Source organism: Panthera onca, chromosome C1 (assembly GCF_046562875.1).
Source record: "Panthera onca isolate mPanOnc1 chromosome C1, mPanOnc1 haplotype 2, whole genome shotgun sequence".
In the NCBI taxonomy this organism is placed as follows: domain Eukaryota; kingdom Metazoa; phylum Chordata; class Mammalia; order Carnivora; family Felidae; genus Panthera; species Panthera onca.
This window is the reverse complement of record NC_138346.1, coordinates 139,731,181-139,746,144: the sequence shown is the minus strand read 5'-3', so window position 1 is coordinate 139,746,144 and position 14,964 is coordinate 139,731,181. Positions and strand designations below refer to the sequence as shown.

The 14,964-nt window shown below is 37.6% G+C and overlaps 1 long non-coding RNA gene and 1 pseudogene across 1 annotated transcript in view; one reads left to right on the top strand and one right to left on the bottom strand.

The window, feature by feature from the left end:
* Nucleotides 1–12,580, bottom strand: part of LOC132672901 (uncharacterized) — a 297,359-nt gene extending 284,779 nt beyond the window's left edge. Inside the window, exon 1 of the long non-coding RNA XR_009607769.3 lies at nt 12,506–12,580. This is a non-coding gene — a long non-coding RNA (uncharacterized LOC132672901). The remainder of the gene's footprint in view (nt 1–12,505) is intronic.
* A 138-nt stretch (nt 12,581–12,718) lies between these two features.
* LOC132673652 (bifunctional 3'-phosphoadenosine 5'-phosphosulfate synthase 1 pseudogene) lies at nt 12,719–14,684 on the top strand (annotated as a pseudogene).
* Nucleotides 14,685–14,964: the final 280 nt, after the last annotated feature.

Below are 14,964 nucleotides of genomic sequence, written 5' to 3'. Positions count from 1 at the left end.
AAAGAGAAAGAAAGAGAATTATGTATAGGGAAGGAAACAAGGTAGTGGACTTTCAATGGAAAATGAAGGCAATGGATCTGTGGCTAAATGACCTTAATTTTCTCTGGTCACCTTTTCTGAACTGAACCACTTCTGAGTGAGTATGCCATATGTGCATGTGTGTGTGCATACACAAACCTAAGTCAGAGGTATACATATTTTGAAAACTTGTTCAATGGCCTTATGAAACTTATCCTCCTTGAGTCATAAAATTATTCAAGTCAAATGACTTATACAAGTCAACACCGAGCTGGAAGATGTGACAACCTTTACCAAATAAAAACAAAGAAAGTTTGTATTTTCATTTTAAAGTTAATTGTACATAGAAGAAAACTGAAGTTTTTCTTTCTATTTAATTCCCAATAGACTGAGGATCCAACAAATTTTGGTAAGAAATTGCTGTCATCTTACAATGTCCTCAAGTATATTTTCTTCATTATGATGTTTTTGGAGATAGTTTTAAAATTCAATAATTATGTATTAATATGCCAAGCATTCACATTTCTAAACAGACAATGAATGATTCTTTTTCCAAAATGAATGTATGTAAGTGAACACAAAAGGAATTAGTGTTTGAAGTATATTTATAAAGTTTTAGAGGCCATACCTCAAAGACACATGAAGATTCTAGCTTCCTTACTCTTAAAGTTAATACCAAAGTATCACATGTAAACAGTTTCCTTTACATATAACCTTTTTTATTTTAAAAACATATCTCTATGAGACATGCCTCTGTGGAAATAGAACCCCAGAGTTGCATCCTATTGTATAACATATTAGAACCATTCTATTTATTTTCAGTTCTGTGAACAATTTTAATATAAAGGTGGTGATGCTGGATTAGATGTTTGAACTAATTCTTTAAGGGAAAGTTTTAATTGAGAGCCAAACATACTGCTTCACTCATCATGTCATAAAGCTTTCTTATCACAATGTTAAGAGAACCCAATCACTTAAGTGTTTCTTGAATAAATTTAAAAAAGCAGTCACAGTGTCTTTGTAGATGAACAACTATAAATGACCTCCAGTGAAAAACGTATCACCTAAAGGTAGAGTAATGAAAATGATATGGGTATCAATCCTATTACTAAATGCCAAGAGACAGTGGGATGGGAGGCTTCTGGAACAGCTTCATAGAGCAGAAGCTGATCACCTCCACAAATGAGATTACAATGAAAAAGCTTCAAACAAGAAAAGACCATCTACCAAAATGGATCTCATAGAACATATGTGTAAAAGAAAACATTTTATGTAGGAATATTTGAATGACTGGAACAAACAAATATTCGTTAATAGCTCCTATGCAGTGACAAAGGTTGTGACTAAGTACCTGGTAAGAGACAAATAAAAATATAAAACTGAACACAACTACAGAGATGAATACAAATACAAAACTGTACTTCTGGAACCTTTTTGTTGAGTTGTGTGATTAGTCTGTATATCCTCTGAAGGCAGAAACTGACTTATTCTTGTATTCCCTGAAGTGCTCAGAAAGTCCTTGTTAAAATTCCATGCTTAATAAATGCTGTTATTTGGGAAAATGTGGGCACTGTAAGCACTGTAATACAAACGTGAGTGTCTATCTATCCTGACCTCACTAAACACTAAACATGAGTATTAGCAAGTTCCTTAAACATTCTGAGGTTGATTTCTTTCATTTCCAAATAATAATATATAGGTTGAAAGTTTGTTGTAAGAAGTAAATAACAATGTTGATATAATCCCTTAGTATCTCTTGGCATAATGTTTAAGATTCATACTGCTGAATAAACACAAGTTCTACCCTTCCCCGCCCCCCCCCCCCCTTTATGATTCCTTTTTATATTCAATTCTTGATTTCCTCTGAAAACTCAGAAACTTTCATTAATGGCTCTCTTCTCTGATTCTGGCCCAGGAGAGTCCTCTGTTACTAATTCTTGGTTTCTGACTCCTGGCCCTGACCTAAGCTAGTTGCCTCACATATTTCCTGTACACACATGATCCATCCCCCCAAACCTCCACTGTCAGGTCCCTCACTTCCAGGACCATTCACTCCAGGAGTTCTTACACCACTCTATCGATCATCACTCGCCCCAAGCTCCTCTACAATCTCGACCTAACCCTCTGGGTACTGACATTAACTCCAGGTTCTGGCTTTAACTTCCATGTTTCACTCTGCTTAGTGCTTTACCTACATCATAGCCCCATCTGGGGTATCTTTCTTCACCATCAACTCCATTCCACATCCGTAACCTACCTCAAAGTGCAGTTCCAATAACACCTTTTCCAGAAAGGCTATTCATCTTAGAAAACAAGGAGGAATTTAACCCTAAATTGTTGTCGGGAGCGTGCTCCATTCTCCTCAAGTCTTGTACGTATCAGTCTTACTCTGATAGGCTGCAATGCACTGGGGAGACAGCATAACTCAATGAGGATCTACATGGTCTCTGAAGTCTGGAAGATTTGGGATTAGATCCAGGATCAGCAAACCTGTGTAACACTGGGCTAGTTACTTCACCTCTTTGTGCCTTAGTTTCCTTATAGCTGAAATGGAGATAACACTTAACTCACAGGGTCTGTCAGAGGATTAAATGCAGGTAAAGCATTTAGCAAAATTTCTAGAATATTAATAAGTCTTTATTCAATGGCTATTGTTAATGGGTTTGTGTATGTGTGTGTGTATGTTTTATTACTTCTTACATTATCTTACAGGTGTCTGTGATGTTTAATGAATGTTCAATTTGTCATTATTTCTCAAAAAATAAGACTTTATGTCTTTTTTTATATATCCAATTCTTGACTTTCCTGATTAAATACCTAATATGTTTCCATGCATATGTTAAGGATGAGTAATCCAATGATGGATAAGTGAATGATCCGGTTCACATCTATGAATAAAATTACTATTTTTATAGTCATGTCTAAGTCCTACCACCTACAGCTTATAAAATGTACAAATACTAAAACTGACTACTGAATCTTGAGACAATATGAAGATAGCCTTTGGAATTAAGATTTATTTACAACTGGGGATGCCTGGGTGGCTCAGTCGGTTAAGTGTATAACTCTTGATTTTGGCTGAGGTAATGATCTCATGGGGTTCATGAGATCGAGCCCTGCACTGGGCTCACGATGACAGCGCACAGTCTTCTCAGGATTTTCTCTCTCTCTGCCCCTCCCCTTCTCAAAATTAAATAAATAAACTTAAAATAACCTAAAAACAATATTTAATAATGATTTTTTAATTTATGAATTCATAAGATATATATAAACTTCATATTTTTATACATACAATATACACACATACATATATATTTGCAATAATATCAAAAATAACTTTTGGGGGGTGCCTGGGTGGCTCAGTCAGTTAGGCACCTGATTTCAGCTCAGATCATGATCTTGTGGTTCGTGGTTTCGAGCCCTGTGGCTGACAGCTCAGAGCCTGGAGCCTGATTCAGAGTCTGTGTCTCCCTCTCTTTGCCCCTCCCCCACTCATGCTCTGTCTCTCTCAAAAATAAATAAGCACTTAAAAAAAAACTTTTTGAAATTGTTCACTTCTTCACTTGAATCCAGCTTCATCAAACACTTGTTAAAATGCAAAAGGACACTGACATATATACACATTATCACTGGGCAAAAGTAGAAAAATGAAAGGAGCAGTAATTTCCATCATGTATTCCACCAGTTCCATCGGTTGTACAGAGACATTCACAAAAATGAACCTTAGCGTTCAGGTGCTGATGTTTTAGTAGGAAAAGTTATAAATTTCTTGACATAGAAAATAGAGATAGTAGGTTTCCTACATAGTGCGCATAACTACATAGTATGTGTATCTTAGTTCCATTGTAGTTCTTAGGTTAGTTGCTAGTGAATGACAATATGCCTTTTACCTATTTTTATTGGATTAATATCTTCTATTTCACACTCTGAACTCCTAAAGTCATAGCATGGAACCTATATAACAGATAATAATCAAACTGCATTTTTATTGTGTAAAAAGAAAAAAAGGGAAAAGGAAATACTAAAATGATTGATACATATTGTAATTGTTTTTTGGTAAATCAAAATGGTGAAATAATGGATATTAAATACTAAACAGCAAAGAACAAGCAACCAGAGTATAGTTCTCACAAAACCTTAGATTAATAAGAATATGGAAGCCATATAATCAAGCTCCTTTGGAGGGGAACAGCCTGAATAGAATATTGAAAATTGGCCTTCATCCCAAGGACATGACTTGTTCAAACGAGAAAGCTAGTAATTCCTAAGCATCCACACAGTTCAACCAGACTCCAACTTCTCTACCCAAACTCTGCCCTTCTTTATGTCCCTTCTATTATAAATCTCCCCCATAATCCATGCCTGTCTTCACTCATATGTTCCAGTAGCTTCTAAGTTAAAGGTACCCAATCTACAGGTATTTTCATCTTGTCACTTGTCTTATCAAAGGGAAGCTATCTGTAATCTTTGTCTCCTGAGGAGTCTTAGACACCAGATCTGGTCACTTGACTGTTATTATGCATTTGATGGAATACCCAAGTGTCCCAATCAGCAATTGTATCTAAGGAAAAGTAATACTAATTATTGTAATTTATCCAAATGTCTTAGAATCTGTACCTAATCACTATGCAAGACAATAACATTTATGCATATCTTTAAGCATGTCAGATTAATTTTATTAGACATTTGGTTTATTCTTAATATTGAATGCAGATCATGCTCAATTCATCTTTATAGTTTGTACATACCTAGCTCAGCACAAAATTTGAAACAATTAAATGTGAACAATGATCAGGAGACCAGAGCTCTGCCTTGACCTCTGCCAGTAGGTAACTGTTGACCTTGGGCAGAGCACTCAATTTTTTTGAGCATCAGCTTCCACAGTCGTGAAAAATAAATAAGACTTTGCCCACATAATTCACACTGTTATGAATTAAAGTAAGAACATAGATACCATAGTTTTATTCAAAATGCTCTGCAAGAACCCTGTAGCATAAAAAATCTGAGACTTGGAATTCATTCATTCATTCATTCATTTAATCAACAATTTAGCTAAAACTCATCTTGTCAATGTTTTGAACCATTAAAATAATGTTTAATTGTCACATTTTGCACAAAGCGCTTTTATTGCTGTATCTAATTCCCTTATTGAATTGTATTACACTGGATGTTCCTTGCAGGTACTAATCACAAAAATTGAGCTGTTTCACCATTAAATTACCCATACGAAATTCTCAACATTGCCAAAGGCTGACTAGATAGAGCTTCCCACGGTTACATATCAGGACAATAACATACTGTTAATCTTTTTGAAATCTGTCAGAACCACCAAAGAAAACCATTTCAAGTCAGTTCCTCATGAAATTGATAAGACAAAAGATACTGACATGATTCCATAATATAGCCTCACACACTGGATAGCTGCCATTAGAGAAACAACATTCAGCACTGGTATCAATTAATGCTGAAGTGCTATAATAACAATAATTTATAAAATCTACCAGGCAAGTTCTAGATTTCACACCTGCTAAATTATTTGACTTGGAAGTTTGATCCTAATGAGCAGATTCTTGTGAATCATCTTTCCTTCTTAAAGAATATATTTTACTGATTGATAAAACAAAGCATCACCCAAGAGAGAGGCAATTTTCTCCATATGCTGCTAAATAAATTATAACAACTTAAAAATATTTATTGAGAAAAATATATCTACACTTGGCATACCAATGTATGCTCATAGTTGGCCTATGCCTCAGTGAGTCAATGCTCAAAGAGAAAAAAAATGAGTTCCTAAAGAAAATCCTCTTTTCAGTCTTCTGATGTTTTTCCACATTTAACTTCCCTGAGCCTCCATTTTCCAATCTGTAAAATGAAAGTACCTATTTATTGTGTTATGGTTCTAAATTTAACCAAGTAATATATGTAAAGCCAGTATCTTGTCTGGCACATACTGTAGTGTTTGTTAGCTTCATTCTTATTCCTCATTTCCCTCTAGGTCCCCCACAAGAAGTAAATTAGCTGTGTAAAGTCTTTCAAAATTCCAGAAACGTTTATTCATTCCTCCAGAAACGCTCATTATTTCTCCAAGGATGAAATCACTATACTAATACTTGTGTAGATTCAATGGTAAGTGAAACACATTACAATTCTTAGAAGAACTAGAGATAAATGAGGGCACAGAAATTGCTGCAAAATATTTTTAGCCACCGCTTGATATAGGGTATAAACTATGCACACAGATTGGTCATGATTTGCAAGCATTCTGTGTTTCACAAATTTTGCGGCAATATCAATTATTTATATTTGAGAACACATTTTCCAAAAGAAATATTAGGTATGGAGGTTAAAGCCACACTTCAATTCACATGGGCCTAATTATTTCATTCATTTTTTTCAACAAACATTTATAAGTATTTACTATGTATAAGGCAACAGGTAGTCTGCAACACAAACATGAAAAAATGAAATATGAAAAAGTGAGTCATTATATAAATTAACCTATAGACCCAACTAATTCATATATAAATACATATTGTAATAAGTCCTATAAAGAAAAACAACAGTGTGCTAAGAGTGAAGACAGCTACAGCTGAGGCTTTTTATAATTTTGTATTTAGGGCTTTAGGAAAACTTCTTTGGGGAAATAACATTGTGAACTATGAAACAAAAGAGGAGTTAGCCAACTGAAGAGTTAGGATGTATGAGATATCTTTGCCTGCACCATCCACCTTTCTCCTCTCTGTTCTGGATAGCAGAAGGCTGAGCCATATGGACTGCATTTGTGGGTTCCCTTATCCTCTGGCTTCTGGTTTGGTTTGGGCAATGGGACAGAAGATATTACAGAATGGGAGAGAATGAATTTGGGTATTTATTTTCCTAGTTTTTTCCTCTATTGTATTATGGTGGATGTCTGTGTCCCTCTGCTAAAGACTATAGTTCTTGCCAGTTATCCTTCAGTACACAACAATCCTTTCTAGCTCTAGTAACCATTCCCTTTCATTGCCTTTTCAGGCTTAGGAGTAGTAACAGTCCCACTTTCAGTGGCTTCCAGTACTTAATTGTGGCATGGGAGGAAGTACAACAAGAGAACAGACATAGGGAGAGTAAATGGCTGTGTCAGTTGATTACGATGACATCAACCATGATTATAATGATTATGAGATCAGTTGGATGCCTCAGATGACCTCACAGAGATTACCCAGGAAAAAAAATGACAGTCATGAATTTCTAATTCAGAATCGGGGCTGAAAATCATAAAGCCCTAATGATAGCTCTGAAGGGTCTTTCATCTTCTGTAGTCTCAGGGGAGAATGGATGTCAACTATAAGCCCAAGGCCTGGTTATAAGCATTGTAGAATGGCAGTACAGATTGAATGCTTGAATGTCCTATGCTGAAATCAGGGTACTAGTGGGAAGGAGTAGAAACCCTGCATGAAATCTATTATGGTAGAAATGACAAATGAAAACCCATGTAACTCCACACTTTCCTCCATATCTGTCAAGAAAAGTAAACCAAAAGCAATTTTGCATTCTCAGAGTCATTACAGAGGTTAGTAAAACCATCAAAGACTTTAAATATTCCTATAATATCCCAATTTCTTACAGCTGTATGTGTAGTTCACAAACCGAATGGGTCGTGGAAAATGAAAGTAGATCATCACAGACTTAATCAGGTGGAGATACCAATCACAGGTGCATTTCTAGATGTGATATCTTTAATGGAGCAAATCAACCCAGCCCCTGGCAGCTAGCATGCAGCAATTGACCTAATTGACCTGGCTTTTTTTTTCCTTATACCCTTCAGCAAAGATAATCAGAAGCAGTTTGCCTTCACAGGTACAACAGTATACTTTTATGGTCTTGCCTCAGGGTTATGTCAACTCCTGCGCTGTCATAATACAGTCTTGAGGCCCCCTGATCTGATATCCCATGGAACATGACACTGGTTCATTACATTTGTGACATTATGCTAACTGGATCTAATGAACAAGAAGTGGCAAGCACTTTAGATGCCTTAGTAAGACATATGCATGCCAGACAGCAGGAAATAAGGCCGGCAACAATTCAGGAATATACCATACTCTAAGGGGCCAGTAGTCTAAGGACTGTCAGGATATCCTCTCCATAGTAAAAAACAAGTTGCTGCAAATTGAAATGATCACCATGAAGTACAACTCTTACTGAGTTTCTGGTAACCTATTAGGCTTCCCAGTTTTTTCTGTGCACAAGTTGCTCTTTTCATTAGCATTGCAATCTTATGGACTCAGTGGCATTGGAAGTGTCTGTGGAAGACAGAGATGGCATATGAAGCTTTGACCAAGCCCAATAGAAGAACTGCAGCTTAGACCATTAAGAGTTGGGAAGCAGGCAATGCCTTCATGCTAACCATAGTTCTTTTGAAAAAGAGTTCTTGACTAGCTTATGGGGCCTAATGTTGTCTGAATTTTTATCTATGGGATCCTAGTGATTTGTAATCTATCAATTAGAAGTTATCTGATTTATCAACCTAGAAGTGCACTATAGCATTACATTGCAAAAAGAAGTGATATATTCAACTTGGTGCCCAAACATATCTGGAAGGCACAAGTTAACTTCATTGGTTGGTTAATTTCATTCATTGGCTCAAATTTCTGAGATACTTGCTGCTACAGTTTCACCAACTCTGCCACAACCTACACATGGAACTACATAGGATTTCCTTAAGACTAATCAATGAGGAAAGAAAAGGCAAGACTATGGTTTACAGATAGAACTGCTTAGAATGGTTATTTAAACTACAGTTGATAGTCACTTCAATATAGTCCAACTCAGGAGGACCCCTGAAAGACAGTAAGTAGTGAGGGTAAATTATTTCCTATAGGCAGAAATTGAGGTAGTGCTTCTGACTGTCCATTTTGCATGGAAGGAAAGACAGCCTTAGGTGCAAGTCTATACTGATTCATGAGCAGTGGCTAACAGATTGCCTAAATAGTCAGGGACATGGAAAGAATAAAATTGTATGAGTGATGGTTTATGAGAGAGGTTTGTACAGAACATCTTAGAAAGAGCACAAAGTGTAAAAATATTTTTTCCCACCAGAATAAATCCACTGTGGAGAATGTTTCAAAAATCAGGTGGACAAGGTGTCCTTTCCAGTGGCTATCAGTCAGCCTCTTTTTCCAGCCATGTCAGTGCTTGCTCAAATGAACTATGTCTAGAGTATTTGTGAGGGGCAGAGTGGAAGGCTATTCATGTGTTCAATAACATGAATTTCCCCTCATAAAGGCTGGTCTTTACCACCACACCAAGTGGCCAATCTGCCACAAGCAGGTTGATATAACACCATTCCCCAGGAGACTGGTCTACTTCCTGGTGGCAGTTGATTGCAATAAACATTTCTATCACAGAACAGAAAGTGATTTGTCCTCACAGACATAAACATTATTTCAGATACAGAAATGCCTTTACCATCCATAGCATTTTTGTCAGTACCATCCTTCCAAATACCTTGTCTACAGCCATGGCATTCAACACAATATAACTTTACAATGGGTGACACATATTACAGCAAAAGATGTGTGGCAATGGACTTACGCCCATATAATTCACTAGCCTTACCATACTGCCCCATCACTGAGAAAGCAGGTGGCTAAACAGGATAGTAAGATGGCCTTTGGCATGGTTATGGAGTTAGCTAGTTAACACCATGAGAGGGTGGGGTCCTGGCATAAAGGATTAAGTATATTCTTAAGCCAGCAGCCAATACTTAGCACTTCTGCCCTATGGCCAGAATTAAAATATACAGGGATCAAATTATATAGGTGAGAATGGACCCTCTCGGTATTATATACCAATAAACTACCAGAGGAAGTTTTTCTTCCCTTCAAATTTGTTTTTTGGGAATGTTTGTGTCCAACAGAGGAGCGCTGGTATCTAATACTTGGACCTGTGCATCTACCAAGATACATAGTCACAGTCCTGTTCAGCTAAAAGCTTGATACTGTCTTCTGAAATTTGTGGACCCTTGTGTCCTGTAACAAACAGACAAAAAGGGTATCACTGCATAGTCCACGATGACAGATCATGATTACAAGTGGAAACTGGATTGCTGCCACCCAGTAGGTACAAACTATTACTGGAGGCAGAAAATTCACTAGGGCATCTTAGCATTCGCTGAACTCAGTAATTCTGAACTATGGCAAAGTAGGACAATCCAATAAAAATAGGATCAAGGACTCAGATCCTACAGGAATGGAGGTTTGGGTTACCCCACCAGGTAAAGAACACTATCCAGCTGCCATGGATAATAAGAGGAACATAAAATGCATTGTGAAAGAAGGCAGCTATCACTATCAACTTAAGCTTCATGTTCAGCTACAGAAGTAGAGTCTATAGCAGCTATGGTTTAAGTTAGTTAATTGTTTCCCTTACACTGTTTCCACCTCTGCTCCCATTTTCTTATATAAAGAAAAACAGTGGTAGCTAAACTTTTCAGATACGATTTTGACTGAATTAACATACTCCACAATCAGATATTAGCTTGGGGTAGTTTGGGTTTCCCCTGCAATGAGGAAACAAATCTTTCACCTAGACAAATGACAAGAGGATGCTGAAAGGCAAATGTGCTTGGTTATGCTGGGTATCTTGCATATAACCCTCATATCCTTACTTCACCTTCCTACCTGGGCTATATCCCGGGTATGCATTGCACCAACAAGCTCCTCTGCTTTCTGTTTTCATTTGGGTTGCAAATGGGCAGGGGTTTATGGGGAAAGCAGAGGCAAAATTTGGAACTTTTCTTTGTTTATCCCTTTTTGTGCCACAGTTTGTCAGGGTCTGTTTCTCTAAGGCCATCAGTCTTGTCCTGTGGCCTTTTCCTGTAGCTACAGCTCTCTCTCCATCTCCAGATTCTATTAAATCTTTTGCTCCCTTTTCCTTCAGGTCTGTAGATCACATTTAAATCTTATGCGTACATGGACAACTGATTTTAAGACATGTGAAGTATTGCTAAATAATGGGAGAAAGATGCTTTCTCAATCATCCTTCATTAATTAAACATCCATATGGAGAAAAATAAAACTTGACCCCTAACTCAAACCATATACACAAAAATTGATTCTAGGTGAGCTGTTGACCTAAACATCTACAATATAACATCACCAGGAGCTAGAAGTAGGGAGATATATTTTTAACCAAGTCACCAAGAAGCACTAACCAAAACATCAAATATCGAACTACATTAATATTAGGATTTTGTTCACCAAAAGAAAACATAAATAGAAAAAACAAAATTTATACCATGGAAGAAAACATTTTCAAAACATATAGCCAATGAAGGACTCTTATCTGAATATGTTAAAACTCCTACAAATCTAAGGACAAAATAGATAACCCAAAGGAAAAATAGGCAGGAGACCTAATAGGCACTTTTCAGAAGAGGCAACCTAGATGACAAATAATACAAAAAGAAGCTCAACTTTGCTCTGATAAATGCAAATTAAAACCATAATGTGGTAACACTGTACCCAAACTAGCAAGTCTAAAGTTTTCTTTGTTTAATAACAATACAAAGTTTTGGCAAGGAGACAGTTTGATGGAAAATATTGCTAATGGGAGTCTCAGCTGATATAATAACCACATTGAAAATTCTTTGGCTTTATCAACTAAAGCTGAGCAGACACAAACCCTATGTCCTGGCAGATCATTCCTATGTATAACCCAACATAACTACATGCTTGTGTGCAACAACACATGTTCAAGAACATTAACGGCAGTGATTTTTTATAATATTCCAAAAACTGAAAATACCCAAATGTACCTAAATTGTGGTATAGTCACTCGATGGAATAGTATACATCAATGAAATGAAGAAACCACAGTTTCAGGGATGAATTTTACGAACATAAAATTGAGCAAGCCAGACAAGAATATATTCTATATGATTCCATTTGTTTGAAATTCAGAGAACATTTAACCTTAAACCATAATGTTTAAGAAGACAAGTTTGAAGTGTTTACCCTATGAGGCATGATAATGATTACCTTTAAATGACAGTGAAAAAAAAATAAAATTTAAATTTAAAAAAAGGAAACTAAAAAAAAATAAATTCTTACCAGAAATTAAAAAAAAAAAAAAATGACAGTGATTAAAAAATGATACCACTACTAAACTTACAGAAATAAAAAGTACCACAGTATAATCAATTGTATGCAAATAAATTAGATAATTTAAAGGAAATGGGCAAATTCCTAGAAACAATTACTGAAACTCACTCAAAACGAAACTGAAAATTCGAGACCTCTAATTTGTAATTGTAATTTCAAAACTTCCCACAAAGCCAAGTCCAGAACCAGACTACTTCACTGACGAATTTTGGCAAACATTTAAATATGAATTAACACCAATCCCTCACAAACTTTTCCCAGAAGTCAACATTTTCCAACTCATTCTGTAAGTCCAGATATATAAAACCAACGATGTCACAAGAAAACGAAACCAGCACACATACTTTTTTATCCGTGAGCGAGGCACCACAAGGCGGAAACTGGCTGCTCAATCGAAGCCCCGAGAAGGCACGTCTTCTTTCCTCTGCGAAGGCTCGCCAGATCCGACGAGACCCCGCCTTCTCGCCCTGCCCTGCCCCGCCTTCTGACCCCACCTCACCCCGCCTTCTCGCCCCACCCTTCCTCACCTTCTTGCCCGCCCTGCTCCTCTGCTCTCTGCAGCCTTGCAGGGCCAGGGACCCTGTGTAAGAATGTCTGATTGATTATGGGGTTGCAGAGAACAACTAATGTCACCGATCAAGCTCACCATGTCCGTAGGAACAAGAGAGGTCAGGTAGGAGAGACCACAGGTGCCTTCCATGCTTGTGCAGTTTGGCTGACGGGCTTATGTGGAGCCGGGAAGACCACGGTGAACATGGCTTTGGAGGAGTATTTGGTTTGCCGTTGCATTCCATGCTGTGGCGACACTCATGGTGATAACGCTCGCTAAGCTCTCACTAGAAGTCTTGGCTTTAGTCCAAAGAGAGAAGAGAATGTTCGATGCACTACAGAAGTTGGTGAACTGCAGATGCTAGCTTACTGTGGGTCACAAGTTTTCTATAGCCTAGTACTCAAGGATGCAACAATGCAAGGCAAATTCATGAGGGTTTACCTTTTTTTTTTTGAAGTGTTTGTTCATGCTCCTGTGTGTGTTTGTTACGCAGAAATGTCAAAGGATTCTACAAAAAAGCACAGGGCTGGGGAAATTAAAGGCTTCACTGGAATTAATTCTGAATATAAAAAAAACAGAGGCCCCTTAATTGATGCTGAAAACAGACTCCTGTGATATAAATGGCTGTGTCCAACAAGTTGTGGAACTTCTACAGGAACAGGATATTGTACCTGTGGATGCCCCTGACTAAGTAAAAGAACTGTATACGCCAGACAATAAACAATTTGGCAAAAACGTGTGTGGAAATATTACCAGTATTGAAAATTAATTAAATGGATATGTAGTGGGTGCTGGTTTTAGAAGAAGGTTGGGCAACCCTACTGAATGGCTCCATGAGAGACAGAGAGAGACAGAGACAGAGAGAGACAGAGATAGTGAGTCCTTTCAGTGCCTTCATTTAAATGGATGGGGGTATCATTAACTTGTCAGTGCCTATAGTTCTGACAACTAAGTCATGAAGATAAAGAGAAGCTGGATGATTGGTCTGCATTTGCTCTGACGTAGGAGGGCTGCTGTATGACTATTCTTCACAATCCAGAGTTTCTTAAGCACGAGAAGGAGGACTGTGGTGCCAGAGTGAGGAACAACATAGGAGAACCACCCCTACATCAAGATGGTTATGGAACAAGGAGATTGGTTGATTGGAGATCGTCAGGTCTTGAACTGACTTTATTGGGACGATGGTCTTGATTAACATAGTTTTACTCCTATTGGGCTATAGTAGATGTTAAATTTTTTGAATGCTGATGCTGTCATTGCATTTCAGTTATGCAACCCAGTGTCTGCTAGGTTGAATCTAACTTCATGCAATGGACATGCTTTATTAATGCAGGATACCTACAAGCAACTTCCAGAGAGTGGCTACAGGCACTCTGTCCTTCTACTTCACCCTCTTGGTGCCTGGACAAAGGACAATGATGCTCCTTTGATGTGTATGAAGCAGCATCATTCAGTGCTGGAGGAAGGAGTTCCATATCCTGAAACAACAGTAGTGGCCATCTTCCCACCTCCCACGATGTGTCCTGAGCCACCTGGAATCCAGTGGCATTGCAGAGCATGGATGGTTGCAGGAGACAAGTTTAACATTGTTGGACAAGAGCCTGCTGACATATCTCATTCAGAAACAGGGAAGAATCTTTATGAGACAACTCATAGCACCAAAGTGCTGACAATGACTCCTGGCCTAATGACCTTGGAAAGAGTTCCCTTCTGAGTTGCAGCCTACAACAAGAAAAAGAAGTGTTTGGACTACTATGACCCTGAACACCATGAAGACTTTGAATTTATTTCAGGAGCTTGAATGGGCAAACTTGCCAGGGAAGGCCAGAAACCTCCTGAAGGTTTCATGGCTCCCAAGACTTGGACTGTACTGATGCAATACTACAAATCTTTGGAGAAAGCTTGAGCTGTTAACCCAGTCACTCTACACTTGATACTTCACTGAGTAACAACAGGGGACCACACAGTTACTGTTGGCATTTCTTTGAGGTAACATCTCTCTGGATGCACTTCCTAAAAACAGACCATTTTCCTTAACTAATATTAGTTTTTGTCTGCCTTATGAGTTCTTTCTGGACCGGTGTAACACACTACTGGTTTTAATATATCTTTCCCACTTATTATAGCTAATATTCCTATAATACAATTTTAAAATATTATCTTTTATATTATATTTATGCTTCTATCTCATGATTTTTTTCAAGCAGTAACCAATAATATATACATTGAATCTCTCTCTTCATCCCTTGAAAA